Below are 21,025 nucleotides of genomic sequence, written 5' to 3' on the forward strand. Positions count from 1 at the left end.
TTGCTGTCTGTATGTTCACATGTTTTGTTTACATTTCTGTCCACAAGACTTTGCATTCACTCTGTCCAGTGAGTGTTTGTGGGTCCAGACATGAAGATGTGTGTGTGGGCGCTGTTCACCCATGCTCAGCTCCTCCCTGGGGTCTTCAGGGCTAATGTGAGGTGGCAGACCAGTCAACGGATGAGCTTCACTCTGAGTCAACACAGCGAGCGGAGGAACCGTGAGAGAGGACTGACTGATGACGTGACTGACTGTAGCCGACTAAATGAAATGCACTGCTGGAAATGAACTACGTGCATTTACTGAACACAAGTACAGTTTTGCACTGATGGTACTTTACTTCAGTATTTCCCATATTACTTTCTACTTTTACTTTACTACATGTCAGTGGGAAATATTTTACTTTTCACTGCAGTACATTTATCAGAAAGACACAGTTCATAAAAAATGAGTTTATAAAATTAAACAGCCCATTGTCCCATTTACATAACATTAAACAGATGTTTTAGTTCCCATATCTTAACCATAGTTTACGTTCCATAACCACAACCTTTCCCTAACCTTTAGCACAGCAGAGCATTGAAGAAAGGGAGAAATAAAAATACGGTTTCAGACGGAATCTGGTGTTCTGCAGAACTGTCGAATATCTGGGTATTGAGATTAAACTATTACAAATAAATACTGTAATAGTATATTATTAGTATAATATTAGCTTCACCTTGAACAGCTACGAAATGAAAATGCTGCTAACAGCCTATAATATTCCAATAGTATAATAGTAACATTCTGCATACTTTTACTTTTTATACATAAGTTCATTTTGTTGATAATTAGTAATTAGTAATTAGTAATTTGAGTGCAGGACTTAGTGCATCATTATTTTTTACTTAAGTTTAGAATCTGAATACTCCATCTACCAGTGGACAGCAGTAAACGTAAGATATGCATATTATGTACATATTAGGTGATATATTTACTGTGTGTCGGCCTGGACCTAAAGCAGCCTGATTTATTCTGCCATTTTGTTAATCCAACAGCTAACAAAATGTTCCAGCCTGAACCCGAACCGAAGACAATGTCGACGTTAAAACTCGTTTCTGTAGTTATACTCTCATCATCTGTCTCTGTCTGGCTTCTCCCTGTTGGAGAGCAGAAATCATTTCACTCAAGATCGTTTTAATGTGACTCTTCCATCTTGAAGAAAGTCCTGAATGTTATTTAGAAGCCCTTCCTGTTGGCTCCTGGACCTTTTCACTGTTGGTCAGACATTACAAGCAACGTGAAGACGTCTTCTTGGGCTTTAGGAAACTGTGACAATTTTATAGATCAAACAATTACTCCAGAAAATTATCGGCAGAAATCTAAACCGAAACCGAAACCTCCGGGTTCTGTTCAGGAAGTAAGAAAACCTCATTCGAAATCACACTGACATGAGTGATAACGTAAAGAACCAAAATCCAGCCTGGAACATAGTCTTTCTGAACACGTCCTGAGTAATATCCTTGTTTATTCACAGTTTCTGTCACCATTTCCCATAATCCCTTGCACACAGCAGGTTACAAAGTGCAGATGGGGCAGATGGGGCAGATGGGGCGTAGCGTTGGTCCATATCCATGTAAAGGCAAGAAGCACCTGTGGACTAGATTTCATGACTGGATGAATGAATTTGTTGTTCCCACCAGATTCAGACAAAGGCACTCTACAAAAATGGCTTCTGACAGGATGATTCATGTGGATGGTGTGATTTGAGGCCAAATCACCTCTAAACACGAAGCAGTGACTCAGAAACAGGAAGCACAGACACAGCCGATTTTTCAGAGAAAACCAGGAGAGCAACATAGATCCAGTAGATGGCTTCATAGAAGAAAGTGTTTCTAATGACGGATACCTTCACATGCAAAGAACAGATCTCACATGTAAGCTCTCTATCCTACAACCACCGTTAAACATGAATCTCCACCCACTCTGCATTTATTTACACAGACCTTCTGTTGACGCTCGCATCACAGTGTTCCTACGAGCTCTTTAACAAGGCCACCTGGTGCCGAGCCACTGCACTTAATGAAAACACGAGATAACGAGATAAGTTCAAGTTCGAACTTAATTGTCCCTAAAGGGAAATTCACACAGTAGCAGGACTGTAAGGTGCAGCATACACAACCAGCATACTGCAATACACATGCAACATATCGGCTGAAGGGAACGTTAATATTTAATATGAAAACACTGTGAACACTGGACAGAGTGCTATTAATCCTGCATCCATGCCTTATCGCTGCAGAGGAAACCGATTCGAAAATGTCAAACACAAACTTACTGTGACTAGATGAGATCATCCTACAGGTAATAGCATTCCTGACGAATTACTTAAAAAGACAGGAGAATGAAGATGGACAGATTTATTTTAAGATTAAGCATTTCTATTGTTCTTGCCTGCTTCTTCATCAAAACCTCTTTGCACCAACTGACACAGTTTGCCTCAACAGTCGCACTGTGGCAAAGCGACTGAATCTACTGAAATCAGCCATCGAATGCCTGGTCAGAGTGGTGGTTTATTATCAGATTAGATTTAAATCAAAGTTTAGCCCATTTTAAATGACTTTATTTAGGAGAAGCTCTTCTATTTCCTGTCACGATGTCTCCTGGCATGCTAGCGGCTCTGTGAGGCAGCGGTGCAGCTAAATGCTAACATCAACATGCTAAAATGCTCACAATCATAATGCATGATATAATATGCTGATGCTAAGCAGGTATAATGTTCACCATCTTAGTTTAGCTTGTTAGCATGCTAACATTAGCTAGTTAGCAGTAAGCACAGAGTGCAGCTGAGGCTGATGGGAGCGTCAGCAGCTCTGCAGGTGTTTGGTCAGAAACCAAAGTGTCGGACACGTTAACATGTCGACCTGATGGTGGCGCTAGATGGAAAGTCAGAGGATCAACAAAGTCAGTAAGATTCATCCTCTGGGGAACATGAGCGTCGACAAAAGGTTGTGCCAGTCCATCTAGTACATGTTGAGATATTTCAGTGAAGAAATGGTGGCGTCAGAGGAAAAGTCAGAGATCACCTAAATCAGCAGGATTTCAGACGATTCTTGACGTAGTTAAGTGACAATGCAAGTATTTATCCATCTGGATTGTTTTGGTGCGAGCTGCAGAGTTCTGGAGATATCGGCCATAAAGATGTCTGCATTTGTTGAATATAATGGGACTATATGGCGCTCGGCTCGTGGAGCTCAAAGCGCCAAAAAAATATGAAACTCCTTACAACATAGTCTGTGGATTATCTTCAGTAACCGGGTCGTGATTTCTGGAAAGAGACGTTGCTGTTGAGTTTTTAAATGTGTGTTTCTGGCGCTTTGCGCTCTACAAGCATCGCAGTCCCATTATCAGGGTTTGGTTGAGGTACTAATGTCAGCTTATCAAAATTATAGTGGGAATGACTTACCGAATATAATATATGTTACTAGCTCATCTGACTTTATTAAAAGATTGTTTTCTATAGTAGCACATGACAGTAGGAACCTGATTTAAATCATCTTTCATGGTTTGGTATTGGCTGTACAGCTAACCCTGCAGATGGATATATGAGTTGCTGTGTGGACTGAACCAATGGTTCTTCAGTAACTCGACTTTTCTCTGTGATCACACAATTATAACTAACTTTTAGATTCACACAGTAATAATGAGCACACTGTTCTCAGTGGTGGGCCTTAATTCCACCCACATAACCTTTTGTTCCAAAATGTCACACCTGTGTTCCTACAAAAGAACTGATTTGTGCAGGTCCTTTACTGCACGCCCTTTACTGGACGTCCTTTACAGGACGTCCTTTACTGGACGTCCTTTACAGGACGTCCTTTACTGGACGCCCTTTACTGGACGTCCTTTACTGGACGCCCTTGGTTGAAAGAAGCACTTTTAGAAACTGGATAGTTAATACGTTAGAGATTTTGAATGTCGACCTTCTCTTACATTGGATGTAAAGTCTTTTAACTACTTTTCATTACAGCACAAATACATGTGCAGTTTTTGGACTACACATACATAACATTAATACAATTAGATATGATTTATAACATTTTGGCGTTTTTAGTGATTCACTGCCAAGGGCTACATTAAAAAACACTGTCTTAACCGTCTCACTGAAATACATTTAATTACGAGTGGATAGCATATTAAAAGGGGAGTAATGAATATTTATGTGTGTTTATAGTAACTTATAGATGAAGGAGATGATAGATGATGTTCTGATTTTAACTATTTAGGCAACAAGAAAATACCGGGGACCTACGGAGGTGCAGGGCACAGGATTTTTATCAATTATTAATTACTGAATTGAATGTATTATTATTATTATTATTATTATTATTATTATTATTATCTTCATTTTTTTCATTAACTACTTTTTTGTGTTATTTGTTTTGATTAGAAGATCTTGTATATGATGAGCTGTCCAACGCTGCATGTGTGAAAACAACTTATTAAACTATTAAAAGTTTTTTAAAATACCCTGATGAGATGTTTATTGATCCTGTCTGGTGTCACAGAGAGCTCGCCAAGACATAACTGATTAAGAGCATTATTAGTATTATTAGACTGCAACTCGACGACATGTATAAATAATTACAAACAGACAGAGACAGGAGAAAGGCGGATTACAGCCGGATCACTTCATCACTCAAAGTACACAGAGTAGACACAAGCAAAGCACACGCCAAAGAACTCCTTTTCACTTTCTGATGTGTCAGGGAAAATCTCCGCCCTTATGTAATGATGCGGATCAGGTTACCATGGTTACCAAATGATTTGCATAAATATATACGGCACTTATTATAAGATCACTTTCTTAGCAGCTCACAATCAGCAGATGGATTTAATAGTTGTTTAGCTAAACCAGAGTTGATTTAAACCAAACCAAACCGGTCAGGTGTGAAAGTGAGTTCATTTGGTTCGGACCAGATGAACTTACAGGTGTGAGAGTGACCTCACATTGCAAGGATTGCTTTTCAGCTTCTTTAGGAACGAATGCAGTGAACGCAGAGCTGAGATGAATCCCAACAGCTGTCTCTACGTCATATGTGGCTCGTCTGTTCTACTTTCACTCACAGGGCGTTGTGCCACAGCACACACGGTGTTAGCAAGTAATACGCAGTATTACCAAAGAGAAAGTGTGTGTTCGTGTCTGCGTGAGTTCCCTTTTTCTCTCTCGTCTCATGTTTATACAGTCACTTCCTCTTGTTTCTCTTCCCTCCTCGTTTCCCTAAGTGCCTTTGTGTGTTTGTGTGCGCACAAGTGGAAACTCGCAGTCGGACGTACAAGAACACGCACTCTTACGCACAGACAAAAACACACATTCATGCACAGGCACCGCATCACATGGCTGGTGTTAACAGCAGCAAATGAACCTTGAATTTGTCAGGGAAATTTAGTGCTTGGTCTGACTCTTCCTTGTCCAATTAGGAACGCATTGTTCTCTTCCCCTCATTCAGCAGACATTAAAGCATAGTGCCGTTGTGGCCTGTTGATTAGAGAGTCACACTATTGTTTGTCAATCAACATGCAGGGGAGTGCGGAGCTCAGGTGGGGCCTCACTGAGACTGCGCTCGAATGGAAAGAAAATCAATGTCAAACAAATTGATTACACTTACTTCATTAAATTCTGATTTAATGAGTTTATAATCAAACCATTTTCCTCCAGGTTAATTCAATTTGGGCCAATCCTAGTGGCTTACTGCCTGCACTTGTGGGGCCCGGTTTGTGTGATTGTTGAAGGCCTTGTGCCACGTTTTCATGCAGTCAATAATTTGTAGTGACTTGGGCGACTGTATTGTGCTGTTCAGCGTACACTCTGCCAAAACATAATCCTGGCCATTTGCAAGTTTTGAGTGACAGCAAAAGCTGTACATGCCTGCTCTGGAAAGCTTTGGAGTGATGATTTTATATCCAGACTGAAGGCAAATCTGTTGTTTCTGTAATCCGGCCCGCATTATTATCTGAAAGTGATCAGATGGGATTTGTGTGCTCAGGTATCATTAATCTAATGGCACTGTTTGGTAGGGAATCAGGCACACGCTATCCTATGGTTAGTGGTGGAAAGTAACTCACTCAAGTTCTGTACTGAAGTACTTGTACTTTACATATTTTGGTTTTAAATTACTTTATAGTTCTACTCTGCTGCGCACAAACACTACCTTTTAGTCCACTTTATTTATCTACCATCTTTAGTTACTTTATAAATTAAGATTTTATATATATTATAAGCTTATCAACACATTGTTAAAGATTAAACTGGTGGTTTTCTTCTATAGAATCAGTGTGTTAGGAGTTTCACTAAAGAGACATTTCTCCTCTAAACTTCACATGGTTTGATTTCAATAACTGTTCAAATGATCCAATATTTCACTAGAAATCAAAGATTAGAGAAAAGTCAAAAAAAATGAAAACAGATTTGTGTTTCAGAACTTTGTTTTTTCTTCTTTCCTCTCCCATTAATCATCTCACGACCCCTCAGATTCATCTGGTGACCCTTTGGACTCGACTAAACTAGCTAACTGTATATAAAGTAGTTCAAACTAGCTAACTGTGTATAAAGTAGTTAAAACTAGCTAACTGTATATAAAGTAGTTAAAACTAGCTCCACCACGAGCAGCTACAGCAGTAAAATGCTGCTCTAACGTTGATGCATCAGTATTAATCTAATAATGTCAGACTGAATCAGAATCAGTCACAGGAGACATTTTACTGCACTAACACTACTTTCACGTAGTTTTGCAACTTTTACTTCATAAAAGGATCTGAAAACGTCTTCCACCACTGCCTATTGTGCTGTAACACATGAGACAAGTTGAGGCCCTGAAAGCAGACAAGATAAAACAGTAATTTCTTGGTCTTTGTTCAGGCTTACAGTTGGCAACTTCAAGGTTATCAGATTCATATTGAGTGAAGTAAGACGAAAACATGTAAATGGTCAAAAACTGAGAGAAGACAACCACTTAAAACAACCAAATAAGCACCTAAGGCCTTGTTCAGACTGCCAGCCCAAATTCATTTTCTTGCATATCAAGATTGTATCCAGATTGATTTTTAGAAAGTCTGGACAGCCAAAAACCACATGCAAATCGGATCCAAGCCACATTTGCAGGTGGTTTGAAATGCGATTCCAATCGTATTTCTACAGAAGTGTCTTTTGCATCACTCGCAACGCGACTCAACGGCAACGTCAAATCCAGAGTGAAGGAAGTGCATTAGAGCGGCTCATGGATGCTCTTATAATTCATCCATGGAGCGGCTGAGCAGAATCCAAGCTGCGATTGTTTGGAGGGCGAGATGATGGATCTCCATAATGTACGTAGTTACTGACGCCTACGTTGTTACCACAGCAACCCATGCAGATAGGTTGGTGATGTCTGGACTCACAAATCCGACCTGACACTTGCAAATAACAGCGCGGACAGTCTGTCTTAAAGATCTGATTTGAGAAACAAATCTAATTTGCTTGCAGTCTGAACAAAGCCTAAGATAATCCTGCACAGGAGAAAGAGAAGCTGGTAGGTATATCTACTCGAGCTAATGAGGGAAGGTCAGGCAGGTGTGCTGGCAGAAGCAGCATCAGGTGACGAGCTGATGAGGTGGACAGGTGAGGAAAGGTAGGTTTTTATAAACACTTTATAGTGTCAAACCTACACCTTGTAACTAGGTGATGTTTTGGACATTTATTAATGGAGCGAAATGTACTTAAAGTAGGCCTATCAAAAGAAAAAGTAGTAATTATACAAAATGGCCCAATATACAGTGGTGTGCAAAATTGTTTTCCCCCTTCCTGATTTCTTATTTTTTTGCATGTTTGTCACACTTAAATGTTTCAGATCATCAAACAAATTTTAATATTAGTCAAAGATAATACAAGTAAACACAAAATGCAGTTTTTAAATGAAGGTTGTTATTATTAAGGGAAGAACAAAATGAAGACTTTGGAGTGGCCTAGTCAAAGTCCTGACCTGAATCCTATTGAGATGCTGTGGCATGACCTTAAAAAGGCAGTTCATGCTCGAAAACCCTCCAACGTGGCTGAATTACAACAATTCTGCAAAGATGAGTGGGCCAGAATTCCTCCACAGCGCTGTAAAAGACTCATTGCAAGTTATCGCAAACGCTTGATTGCAGTTGTTGCTGCTAAGGGTGGAGCAACCAGTTATTAGGTTTAGGGGGCAATCACTTTTTCACACAGGGCCATGTAGGTTTGGATTTTGTTTTCCATTAATAATAACAACCTTCATTTAAAAACTGCATTTTGTGTTTACTTGTGTTATCTTTGACTAATATTTAAATTTGTTTGATGATCTGAAACATTTAAGTGACAAACATGCAAAAAAAAAAAAGAAATCAGGAAGGGGACAAACACTTTTGCACACCACTGTATATTACTGGAATATTATTAGTGATTCATTAACAAGTATTTTATTGTACTCAAGGTAGAGCTATTTTTTCTGAACTTTATATATTATTGGGTAGGGTCATCCATAACAATGCATATTTTACAAACTGATCATCTATTTAATGTTTGAAATCTTGATCTGAAAAGTAACTAATAATACAAGCTGTGAAATAAATGTAGTGAAGTAAAAAGTACAATATATCCCTCTGAAATTAGTGCAGTATAAAGTAGCATAAAACTGAAATACTCTTAGTAGTAGCCTACCTCAAAAGTGTACTTAAGTACAGTTATGGGGTAAATGTACTTAGCTCCATTCCAGCACTGAAGTAGTGTAAAGGAAAGGGGGAAATCTGGAGGGCGACTGACCAGAAACAGTGCTGTTATCCTTTAATGTCATTCTCCACCATATTAGCTGCACTGCAGGGCTCCGCAGGAGATTAGTGACAGCCTGGATCCAAAGAAGATTTAACACAATTCACTCACTTCAGTTCAGTATAAAGCCCTCTCTGTGAAATGCTCTTTTGGTTCACAAATGGTCTATAAAATATGGAACTAGCCATCATGTCATATTGACCTTATGCTTTTCAGCAACAAGGAAGTGCTCTGACTCTCTTTACTTCCTGTCTCCTGATATTTGTTCATACTTCTATTACTGCTGTGCAATATCCACCATCTCATAATAATTATTACTTAGTACTCATATTAATACATTGTATTATTATACTATACATACTTATGAATCTCTAAATCCACTTTGGTACTTTACACTTATTTTAGCTTTTATACTTTATATCCACTTTGTACTTAATTCATCTGACCTGTATTATAGTGTATTATATTTTGATTTGCACATCTCTTATTTCTTACTAGAAATAATTGTCTCGTTGCGGACGTATTTTATTATTATTTCTATTCTCTTAGCACTTCTGTTCCTGTGTGCACTGACGTGCCCCTCGGGGATCAATACAGTATTTCTGATTAGATTTTCTTTTTGTGGACACATGAAGTGAACCACTGAAAGGTTGGATTTGTAGTTATTAAAGTAGTTACAAATGTCAGTGGGATCTTGAACAAAGTTTTCTTACCTAACCTACAAGCATTAATTCACATTTTCTTTCGCAGATTTTCTGGAAATTCGGTTAAAATTTGCGTTAAATTTAGACGTAAACTAATGTATCAATAAAAAGGGAATAAGTCACTTATCGCTGCGACAGGCAATGTTTTTATATTGAGACAAGAAATCTCAATTATGAAGTGAACCTTTGGAACGAGTGACCTTTTGACAAAAATAAATATGAAAGTAATAATCTTCCCCTAAAGTGTGCTGTCAGCCTGCCGTGACACATGGCCTTCACACTGCTGGACGCATCACTCAGCCCGTGATTCTCATTCTGAATTAATGCTGAAACAAATGAAGGGTTTCGACTTGAGCTTAATGAATGTCAGAGCGAGAACGGAGTCCGTCTGCAGGGACGCTGTTGCTATTGATCACAGTCAGAGAGGGAATGTGTGAGTGTACGCATATTTTCAAGACAGAAAGTGAGGAGTGAGAGATGCCTCTTCACTACTGTCATCATGCGTCATCAGCTAATACTTGGAGAACTGAGCCGAGTGATCAGAAGGCTGTAACGGTCTGGCAGCTTCCCTCTGTGGGGGGATCCTTGTTACGGCACCAACGAGGAAGACAAAGGCGATGACAGGCTGACATGCGGTCCCAGCGCCCCCGTTTCTGACATTAATGAGCCAAAGAAAAGAGACGAGACAAAGTGAGGTTATGTGAAGTGTGCATTTGTTTGAAAAAACAGAGGGGAGATGAAGAGAGCAGAGAAAGGTTGATGATGTGTTTGTGTGGGAGATAAAACTGATTTGGACTTTTCTGTGTGTGTGGGTCAAAGTGAGAAATGCAGTGCAAAAATAGAGCTTGAAACCTGGAGCCATTTTCATGCCCTTAAAGCAAAAAAAGAGTCTACAGCCATGCTGGCAACTTTGTGAGGCTGTATTAGCTGAATGCTAACATCAGCATGCTAAAATGCTCACAACAGTGTTGCCAACTTGGCGACTTTTCAGACCCTCTTTATTTCTAAAAAGCGAATAGCGAAAAATTTAGCGACTTATTCAGACCATCAGCGGGGGGGGGGAGGCAGCTTCACTCTCGCTCTTTCTCTCCGGTTCTCTGGATCAGGATGTTACTACAGGATGTAAATATTTAAATAGTTCGTTTGATCTTCTCCCTCCCTTTGTAGATGTCTTATTTTTTCAAATATACGATGTACCGTAGTGAGTTTGTGATTACTGGCCAAAGATTTCTCTACCTACGTTTTATATGGCTTAAACTAAGGGGCTCTCTCCCTCACTGCACTACGCTTTATGCAAATGAATGAGCAATGATGTCATCAACATGCAAATGAACATCATTTGGTGACTTTTAGCGACTTTTGGAGCTACGGCTAGCTACTTTCAATGGAAAAGAGTTGGCAACACTGGCTCACAGTGACAACGCTAACATGCTGATGTTTAGCAGGTATAATGTTTACCATGTTCACCATCTTAGTTTAGCGTGTTAGCATGCTAACATTAGCTAGTTAGCAGTAAACACAGAGTCCAGCTGAGGCTGATGGGAGCGTCATCAGCTCTGCAGGTCAGAAACCAAAGTGTTGGACACGTTAACGTGTCGACCTGATGGTGGCGCTAGATGGAAAGTCAGAGGATCAGCAGAGTTATTACAGTTCATCCTGAGGGGAGCATGAACGATGAAGCACGATTCATCACAGTCCATCCAACAGTTGAGATTCAGTCTGAACCACTACTGTCAGCCTGATGGTGGCGCTAGAGGAAAAGTCAGAGGATCACCAGTCAGTAGGTTTCATCTTCAGGGGAACATGAATGTCTGTACACAACTTTCATGACAATCCAATTTTATGGCAATCCACCAAGTAGATATTCCAGTCTGGACGTGGTGGACCAGCCAACCGACAGACAGACAGCCATGCTGTTAGTGTGGCTAAAAAGTGCCTGGGTTCACAAACGGAAGAATAAAAGCAGCCAACATTTCTGCTCTCAGACTGTCAGAGCTGCTCAGATTGCTTGACTGATTCACTGAAGCTCTTTTGCCCAAGGTATAAAGTTGCTCTACTTTTGACTTCTTCATGGTATGTTGACTTCCTGAACTGATAAACCCAAAGAAACCCTCTGAACCCTTACCACAGCCATACAAAAAGTGCACGATTGTAGTCTCTTTTGTGACCACTAATCAACATTTTCAGAGCCATAACACGCACACAGCCTTCATCATCATCTTCAGGGAGGCAGGACTGGGACTACTACTCCTGAATCTCCATCAGCCAGTGGGCTGCAGATTGTCTTTGCCTTCTGACAGCTGACGAGTGAATAATGTTTTCTGAATTTTGCAAACATTTCCTCTCCAGCAGTGCAGCAGTGACTCAATGTGCACCCAGTGAGGATGGTGGGACCACTACAGCAGCTGAATCTGCATGGAAGACAAAGAACAAACCATAAAAGGACGCTACAGCAGCCATTGTTTCTTAGTCCCAACAGATATGCAGAACAATCATCTGGGACAGAACCCTGGCTACATGGTCTAATTAATGATTTTATTATTTCTATGAGTCAGTATATCCGTGTTTGAAGCCGATGTTTCTTTTGTCTTGATCTCTCATTATACAGTGATGTCATTATAATTATTCTTCTCACCCAGGGTTCATTCTGCTGCTCTTATGGCTATCTTTATGTAACCAATGTTTCCAGAGCAGAGTGTCCTTTAGGCATGGTAGCAGCACGGCGCTATGGATGGATCTCAATGACCTTGGTGATCCTCTGGCGTTCACTTTGGTGGTTTTATATCAACAACTATTGGATGGATTATCATGAAATTCAGACATTCATGCTCCCCTCAGGATGAACTGTAATAACTCTGCTGATCCTCTGACTTTCCATCTAGCGCCACCATCAGGTCGACATGTTAACGTGTCCGACACTTTGGTTTCTGACCAAACACCTGCAGAGCTGCTGACGCTCCCATCAGCCATTAAAAACTGGTTAAACTTACGTAGATATTACTTTTAGTTTTTTTTCTGATCTTAATATTTGCTATGTTTTGTCTTTTCTTGAGACGTCCACCTTAAAACTGAGACTTCCACCTTAAATAAATGACCAACAGCAGAATTCAAGTGATGAAAGTGAATGAAAACACTTTACAGACAGAATCATCTCAGCTTCATTACATCAAACAGAAAACTGTACAAAGATTTTGGATCAATTAAAACTTTTATTTTATATATTGTCACCATCTCATACATGTAATTAAACATTGATTTTAATGTTGGAAACTTTATAATCTGGACGAGAATTTAAATGAAGGCTGTTGGATCTGAACAATGATTGGCCGCTCAAACATGCAGCTATTGATAAACTGATTGTTGTTTCTTTATCTGGATCCTCATCAGCTTCACAGAGTGGCTGCTGCTCTTCATGGCTCCACACACACCAGTCCAAATAATAAAACATGGACAACTATTTCCAATGACAGTATCCATAAAAAAGAAAAGGCTAAACGAAGCAAACATAAAGAAACAGAGTGAAAGCATTTCACATATGAAAAGGTCGACAACAGAAACTAAAAGTGTCGAACTAAATAACAAGAAAAAGAAATAAAACCAATGAAAAACAGTAAGTGAACCAAAGATCAACATACGTTTGGAATAATGAGGCAGCAGGAGGACAGGTGCAGCTTCACACGTTCAATTCAGAGACTTTTCCCTTTAAGAAATAAACATCAACATAAATATAATCATCCTCTTTATCTCTAACTGCTCTGTTCCACTGTCACACAGACCTTCTCTGCTGATATCTGCAGTTCATCCCCAGTGTAAATGTATGGAAACATCCTCTGAGTGAAAGTGTGTGTGACGGTGTGTATGTGTCTGTTAGTATCAGGATCAGAGAACGACAGCGTTCCTCTGTTCCAGTCCTAATTCACTCTGATCCTCTGGAGCTTCTTCTGCACTCGGAGAGCAGTGGATGGAGCTGATGGTGACCATGCTGAGTATTTACCTCCATAGAACCATATTCCCCATAATTCAGACAGTATGTCCAGAGCGTATGTCTCCCTTCCTCTGGACAGACTGTGCTGACACACCCAGTAACCAGCCTGTACTGTCTCCAACCTCGACCTCCCAGCTGTGAGTCCCTGAGTTGAAGCCCTCAGAGCCCAGGACAGAGGTGAAATCATCAAACCTCTCTGGATTGTCAGGAAGCTGCTGTCTCTCTCCTCGTCTCACACTGGTCAGATCTTCAGACAGGATGAGTCTTGGATGAGCAGTGTTTGGGGATCACAGGAGTGTAGGAGACCATGTCCTTCATCTTGTTCCAGATGTTGAAGGTCAGGTTGCCCAGGTGTTTGGCCTGGTCTATCAGAGCTCCTGAGGGCAGCTGTGGATCCTCCAGCAGGGGGCGCTGCTGGACTCTTTCCACTGCAGCCTTGTAGTTGAGCAGGAATGAGACGTCTTCAGCTCTCAGCTGCTCCTCTCTGGTTCTGACTTTGTCTGAAAGAGCTGCTATCTTTCTGCTCAGAGCCTCCATCTTCTCCTTCAGCATCTGACTCTTCTGCTCCTCTTCCTCCCTCAGTGCAGCCATCCTGGCCTCCTCTTCCTCTTCTAGAAACTGGTGAAGCTTCTTAAACTGCTCCTTAATCTGCCTCTCTGTGTGTCGGGCCTGGACCTTCAGGTGTTCTGCTGTTTGATCAAACTTCTCTTTAACTTGTTCAGAAACCTGTAACTTCTTCTTTAAGGGCTCCAGAGTTTCCTGAAGTTCCTTCTTGTGTTGTCGTGCAGCTTCATCGATGGGTCTGAATCTGTGGTTGCTGTGTTTTTCTGAATCTCTGCAGACGACACACACTGGCTGCTGATGGTCCAGACAGAAGAGTTTGAGTTTCTCAGAGTGCAGACTGCAGAGAGCCCCTGAAGGTCTCTGATCTCTGTCCTGTAAGAAGGCCTCACACAGGTTCTTTAACACCAGACTAACAGGTGGTTCTTCTCTTGAAGACCTTCTCTTACAAACTGGACACTCGTGTGCTGGTTTCTCTCTCCACCAGCTCTTCAGACAGTCTTTACAGAAGCTGTGGCTACATGACAGAAGAACAGGATCTCTAAAGACCTCATGACAGACCGGACAGCAGAGTTCCTCCTCTGATCTGGAAGCCATTTTGTCTCCGAGTGAAGCTGAAACACAGCAGACAGAAAGTACAGTCAGTCACGGCTCCCCTCCCTCCTCCACTAACTTTCACTGTGAGTCCTGTTTGTAGTCAAACTCACATTCAGTGTGTGGAGTGTCGGCAGGCTGAAGCAGCCGTGTTGGAGTTTTCCTCGTTTCTCTCCTGTAGCTGAACTCACTCACTTTGGTCTGAAGGTGAATCTGGTCGTCTGTCTGTCGCTGCGTCTCTTCTCACTGAGAACTGAACAGGAACTGACTGTCTCTTGGTTTGTCTCAGGTGAGTCAGGTGAGAGGTGGAGCTCTGTCAGACCTCCTCTGCTAAATGCTTTCACTTCACCTGTAACACAGGTTGTGTTTCATTCCAAAGTCTTGATTCATTGCTGGATATGTGGACTGATGGTGTGCAGCAGGCTGCTGCAACAGCTGGTTATGTTCAAAGTAGTTTGAACTCGGTGGAGGAGTTAAAATATAACTCATAAGAACAGAGTGAACAGATCAGTGAGCGGCACAGAAATGAAATTCACTTTCTGTGAGCTCAAGTTTGCAATAGCTGCAGTCGTCACGACTCTTTGAGTAAACAGATATTTGATTGTGTTTTTCATTCCGGTCCGTTGTAGTCTAAATACCAACTGATATTAAAACAGAACCGTAACGCTCCGGTCAGAGCGCAACATAAGAACAAGACACGAGCAGGAACTGAATGTGAAAAGACAAAGAAAAGAAGTGAGCAATTTATTGATACACACTAGACAGAGTAAACTGTATATACACAGTGAGACTATTGACAATAATGAAGCAAGAACGTCCGGATGAGCCGAGGCCAAAATAAGAAACATTATTTAGTACGATTTTCACTCAATCTCACTACGTACACCAGGTTTGGAGAAAACGAGCGACCGCAGCGCTGCTGTCAACAGCCTGCAGAAGCAGAAGCAGGAAGCTAAATAAGTCGGCTCCTGGAATCGCTTTGGTTTATGACCAAATACCTGCAGAACGAATGACGTTCCCATCAGCCTCACCAACACTGATTACAAAAACATACCCATAAAAGTAAAACTCTCCATGGAGTGTTCACATAATCTGAAAAAATAAATACATTAGTGAATAAAACTGATTTTGACTATAGAAACACTGTCTGACAGTCAGGTGTTTCACTGCTGAAATCCAAAATCAACTTTTCCAGCCAAACCCAGTTCCCAGCAGCGGAGCAGCAGGTCCGACGAGCAGGGCGTGCAGGGACAGGCTGGACTCCTCCTCCGGCTGCAGCAGCAGGAGAGTCTCTCTGAACCGTCCCCGACTTGCTGACTGACTGAGTTGGCAATACATCAATCCTGCCTGCCCTCTAAAAAACTGTTTTACCCAGAAGTCCGAGGGAGAACTGGCTGGCCCTGCTCCACGTGTCCTGAAATCCTTGACACTAAGAGGACACTTGATGTGCAGCGCATAGGCAGAAGAACGACTACTGTCAACGTACGTGGCTCCAACAGACGCTGTTGGCTGCCAACGCACACCGGTGTGTGTTGTGTGAGAGGTTTTAAGGCTCACGTTGGTGCTAGTGGGGTAATATAAGGAACTAAAGTAGCAGTGAATGTCAACTCAAAGTTAAATTCAGTAGTGCAAAATAAAAAGGTACATTTTCTCAAGTACTGTACATAAGAACAATTTTCCATTTTATGCTAATTTATACTTCTATGCCACTACATTTTAGTCTAGGGAAATAGTCTACTTATTATTCCACTACATTTATTTAACAACTGTACTTCCTAATTAAAATCAGATGAAGATTTGACCTTAGAAAAATCTCATTAAAAATCTCACGACCCCTCAAATTTATCTGGTGACCCCGGCCCCTGGGTTGGGAACCACTGAACTAAAGCTGATAATACGTGTGTACTTTTATTTAAGGAGGACTTTGAATGCAGGACTTTAACATGTGATTTACTTGTATTTCTAAATGTTTGTATTGGTACTAATACTTCAGTAAAGAAGAGTACTTCCTCCACCACTGTCTAATTTTAGCTAAAACAAGAGTACATAGTATTACTGCATGCTCATTGTCTTCACTATAAATAGAAAAACCAAGGAGATGCCACTTCATCAAGCAGACATATATTGAATTGTAATTAAGTGGCACAAGATGAAAAGGTTACAGCAATGAGTGGTATCCATAGCAACAAGCATTGTCTGCCCCCCCCCCCCAGTACTTGTGACCTCTCTCTACTATTTTATATCTTTGACTGAGACTAATTTGAAAACATAACGTACCATAAATACCATTTCTACTGCTGTAAATTGGCAGGAGGCTCACTGCTGTATTTTTCTCACTGTGCCAAAGAATCACCTGGTTAAAGGCTTCAACAAATCACCTCCAGTAGCTTGATAATTGAAGGCTCTGGCTCCCAGTCTACTTTTGGAGACTCTAAGAACCACAAGTAACCCTGCATCCTGGGAGCGCAGTGTTCTAGTCGGATAATATGGTATTATGAGATCTTTAAGATACGATGGTGCCAGACCATTAAGAGCTTTGTAGGTGAGGAGAAGGGTTTTAAATTCTATTCTGGATTTTACAGGTAGCCAGTGCAGAGAAGCTAATATTGGAGAAATATGATGTCTTATCCTAGTTCTTGTCAGTACACGTGCCGCAGCATTCTGGATCAACTGGAGAGTCTTAAGGGACTTATTCGGGCAGCCGGATAATAAGGAATTGCAATAGTCCAACCTAGAAGTAACAAATGCATGCACTAGTTTTTCGGCATCATTTTGAGACAGGATGTGCCTGATTGTTGCAATGTTATGTAGGTGAAAGAAGGCAGTCCTTGAAGTTTGTTTCACGTGGGAGTTAAAGGATAAATCCTGATCAAAGATAACTCCGAGGTTCCTTACGGTGCTGCTGGAGGCCAGGGCAATGCCATCTAGAGTAACTATATTTTTAGATAATGTGTCTCGGAGGTGTTTGGGGCCAAGTACAATAACTTCAGTTTTGTCAGAGTTTAACATGAGAAAATTGCAAGTCATCCAGGTTTTTATGTCCTTAAGGCATGCTTGAAGTTTAGTTAACTGGTTAGTTTCATCTGGCTTGATCGATAGATATAACTGGGTATCATCCGCATAACAATGAAAGCTTATGGAGTGTTTCCTAATAATATTTCTCTCCTGTAGATGAACTCACTTAGAGGAAACTGTCAGTTTCGTCTGAAGGTGAATCTGGTCGTCTGTGTGTCTTTCTGTAGTGAGGAAGAATAATTAACTGTTTCCTCGTTTGTCTCAGGTGAGTCAGGTGAGGGGTGGAGACCTGTCAGACCTCCTCTGCTAAATGCTGTTGCTTCACCTGTAAAAACAGGTTGTGTTTCATTCCAAAATCTTGATTCATTGCTGGATATGTGGACTGATGGTGTGCAACAGGCTGCTATACACAGTGATACTATTGACAATAATGAAGCAAGGACTTCCGGATGAGCCAAGGCCAAAATAAGAAACAGAAAACTCCCTATGTGCTCGACTAAACTCTAACTAATCCCCACCCAAACAAAAGAATAAACGGAAGACCTTTGCTAAACCAAACTCCCTGAGCTCATCAAAACAGGAGAAAACCAATGTTAACACAAATGGCAGTTCACCCGTACGGCTTCATGCTGTTACTGTCAAGTGCTCGATCTAGTTACAAAAATGTACAAAGTATTGTTAGCGGTAAAGCTAGCGCTGACCACAGTTATCACAGGCAGAATAGTTGGCTGAACTCACACACGATTTTCACAGAATCTCACTACGTACACCAGGTTTGGAGGAAACGAGCGACCGCAGCGCTGCTGTCAACAGCAGTCCTCCGCCTTCCTCTGCAGAAGCAGGAAGCTAAATAAGCCGGCTCCTGGAATCGCTTTGGTTTATGACCAAATACCTGCAAAACGAATGACACTCAGCCTCACCAACACTGATTACAAAAACATACCCATAAAAGTAAAACTCTCCATGGAGTGTTCACATAATCTGAAAAAATAAATACATTAGTGAATAAAACTGATTTTGAGAGAAGTGGTATAGAAATGTGCATTACTTGCAACTGAAAATGAATTCCTGTTATAAGCAGTAAATCAACCATTTCTAATAAAAACCTTTCAGGCTGAATTCAGTTTGCTGGCAGGCATATTGCATGTTTATATTCTGTCTTTTCTGCTTTAGTTTTGCTTTTTCCAGCAAATATTCAGATGTCCTCTATTTAATATTAGAATGATTTTATTGGTGATAAAATTCCACACATTGTATTATTAATATTGACAGTGTGCTGCTTTGCTGCTGAGATACTACAAGTCATTTTCAGCTACTTTGAAGCTGCTAGCATGGCTCTAGTCTCGTTTTATAACGTTTACCACAAGGAGGAAAGCTACTGAATAGATACATCATTTTCTGTAAAAGCACTGCAAAATCAACCTGCATTTAAAGACCATAATAACACTGTGTTGATACAGGTTAATTCCAGACTCAGAACTGTTTATTGTCTCCTCAACTGCAATCATGCTACAACTACATCAATGTACACCCACAATAATTACACGGCTGCTACCTCATCGTATCAGTGATGTGGGAGAGTCTCTCAGCACCTGTTGGGCACCAAACACACACTCCAGTTCATCTCTTTGTCACACTTCTTACTGCTTGTTTTCAATGATTTTACTTCATTTCTTTAGTGGGGGAGGGAGGCACGAAGAGGTGACAACAGTGACAGCTAAGGCGAAGTCACCGGCAGGTTGAGAGTGGGAGGAGGAGGAAGCACTGCTTGTTAAAATAGAAGCAAAGAACGAGTGTTGTTGTTCATACGTGTTGGGAAATCACCTTCATGCTTACGTGCTTTAGAACACAGATGTCTTTTCTCAAAGAGCTTGAACAGAAATGATTTATTGACTGTGAATACTAGTGTGTGCTGGTGTTTGTATCACAGACAATCATGCAGCGTGCAGATTCTCACTCACGAGCAGCTCAAATACTGTTAAGTGGGAAGGAAAGAAAAATAGTTCTGTCAAATGGCTGACAAAGATGTATTCATTAAATACGTAGCTCATTATGGATCTATTCTGATTTATTACAGCAAAGGTCAATGCTATTCTGCACTGCTGTTGACATATTAGTGACATGAAACAGGGCAGAGTCCTATTCAGAGACCAAACTAGTGAAATGTAAAGGAGCAGATGTCTGACAGTCAGGTGTTTCACTGCTGAAATCCAAAATCTACTTTTCCAGCCAAACCCAGTTCCCAGCAGTGGAGCAGCAGGTCCGACGAGCAGGGCGTGCAGGGACAGGCTGGACTCCTCCTCCGGCTGCAGCAGCAGGAGAGTCTCTCTGAACCGTCCCTGACTTGCTGACTGACTGAGTTGGCAATACATCAATCCTGCCTGCCCTCTAAAAAACTGTTTTACCCAGAAGTCCGAGGGAGAACTGGCTGGCCCTGCTACACGTGTCCTGAAATCCTTGACACTAAGAGGACACTTGATGTGCAGCGCATAGGCAGAAGAACGACTACTGTCAACGTACGTGGCTCCAACAGACGCTGTTGGCTGCCAACGCACACCGGTGTGTGAGAGAGGAACATTGTGTTGTGTGAGAGGTTTTTAGGCTCACCTTGGTGCTAATGGGGTAATATAAGGAACTATAGTAGCAGTGAATGTCAACTGAAAGTTAAATTCAGTAGTGCAAAAAAAAAGGTACATTTTCTCAAGTACTGTACAGTGGTGTGAAGCATGAAGTGTTTGCCCCCTTCATGACTTCAAAACAAAATCCAAACCTACGTGGCCCTGTGTGAAATAGTGATTGCCCCCTAAACCTGATAACTGGTTGCTCCACCCTTAGCAGCAACAACTGCAATCAAGTGTTTGCGATAACTTGCAATGAGTCTTTTACAGCGCTGTGGAGGAATTTTGGGCCACTCATCTTTGCAGAATTGTTGTAATTCAGCCACATTGGAGGGTTTTCGAGCATGAACTGCCTTTTTAAGGTCATGCCACAGCATCTCAATAGGATTCAGGTCAGGACTTTGACTAGGCCATTCATATCCAGCAATGAATCAAGACTTTGGAATGAAAGACAACCTGTTTTTACAGGTGAAGCAACAGCATTTAGCAGAGGAGGTCTGACAGAGCTCCACCCCTCACCTGACTCACCTGAGACAAACCAGGAAACAGTTATTCTTCCTCACTACAGAGAGACACACAGATGAACTTCCTCTGAGTGAGCGCCCCCTGCTGGATGATCCACAGCTTCCCTCAGGAGCTCTGATAGACCAGGCCAAACACCTGGGCAACCTGACCTTCAACATCTGGAACAAGATGAAGGACAGGCTCTCCTACACTCCTGTGATCCTGGACCCAAACACTG

At 41.3% G+C, this 21,025-nt stretch overlaps 1 protein-coding gene and 1 pseudogene across 5 annotated transcripts in view; both read right to left on the reverse strand.

The window, feature by feature from the left end:
• LOC122886169 (metabotropic glutamate receptor 7) overlaps positions 1 to 21,025 on the reverse strand; it is a 278,435-nt gene that overhangs the window by 211,757 nt on the left and 45,653 nt on the right. The gene's annotated exons all lie outside the window — the stretch shown is intronic.
• LOC122886326 lies at positions 12,700 to 14,977 on the reverse strand (annotated as a pseudogene).

This window comes from Siniperca chuatsi, linkage group LG2, assembly GCF_020085105.1.
Source record: "Siniperca chuatsi isolate FFG_IHB_CAS linkage group LG2, ASM2008510v1, whole genome shotgun sequence".
Classification (NCBI taxonomy): domain Eukaryota; kingdom Metazoa; phylum Chordata; class Actinopteri; order Centrarchiformes; family Sinipercidae; genus Siniperca; species Siniperca chuatsi.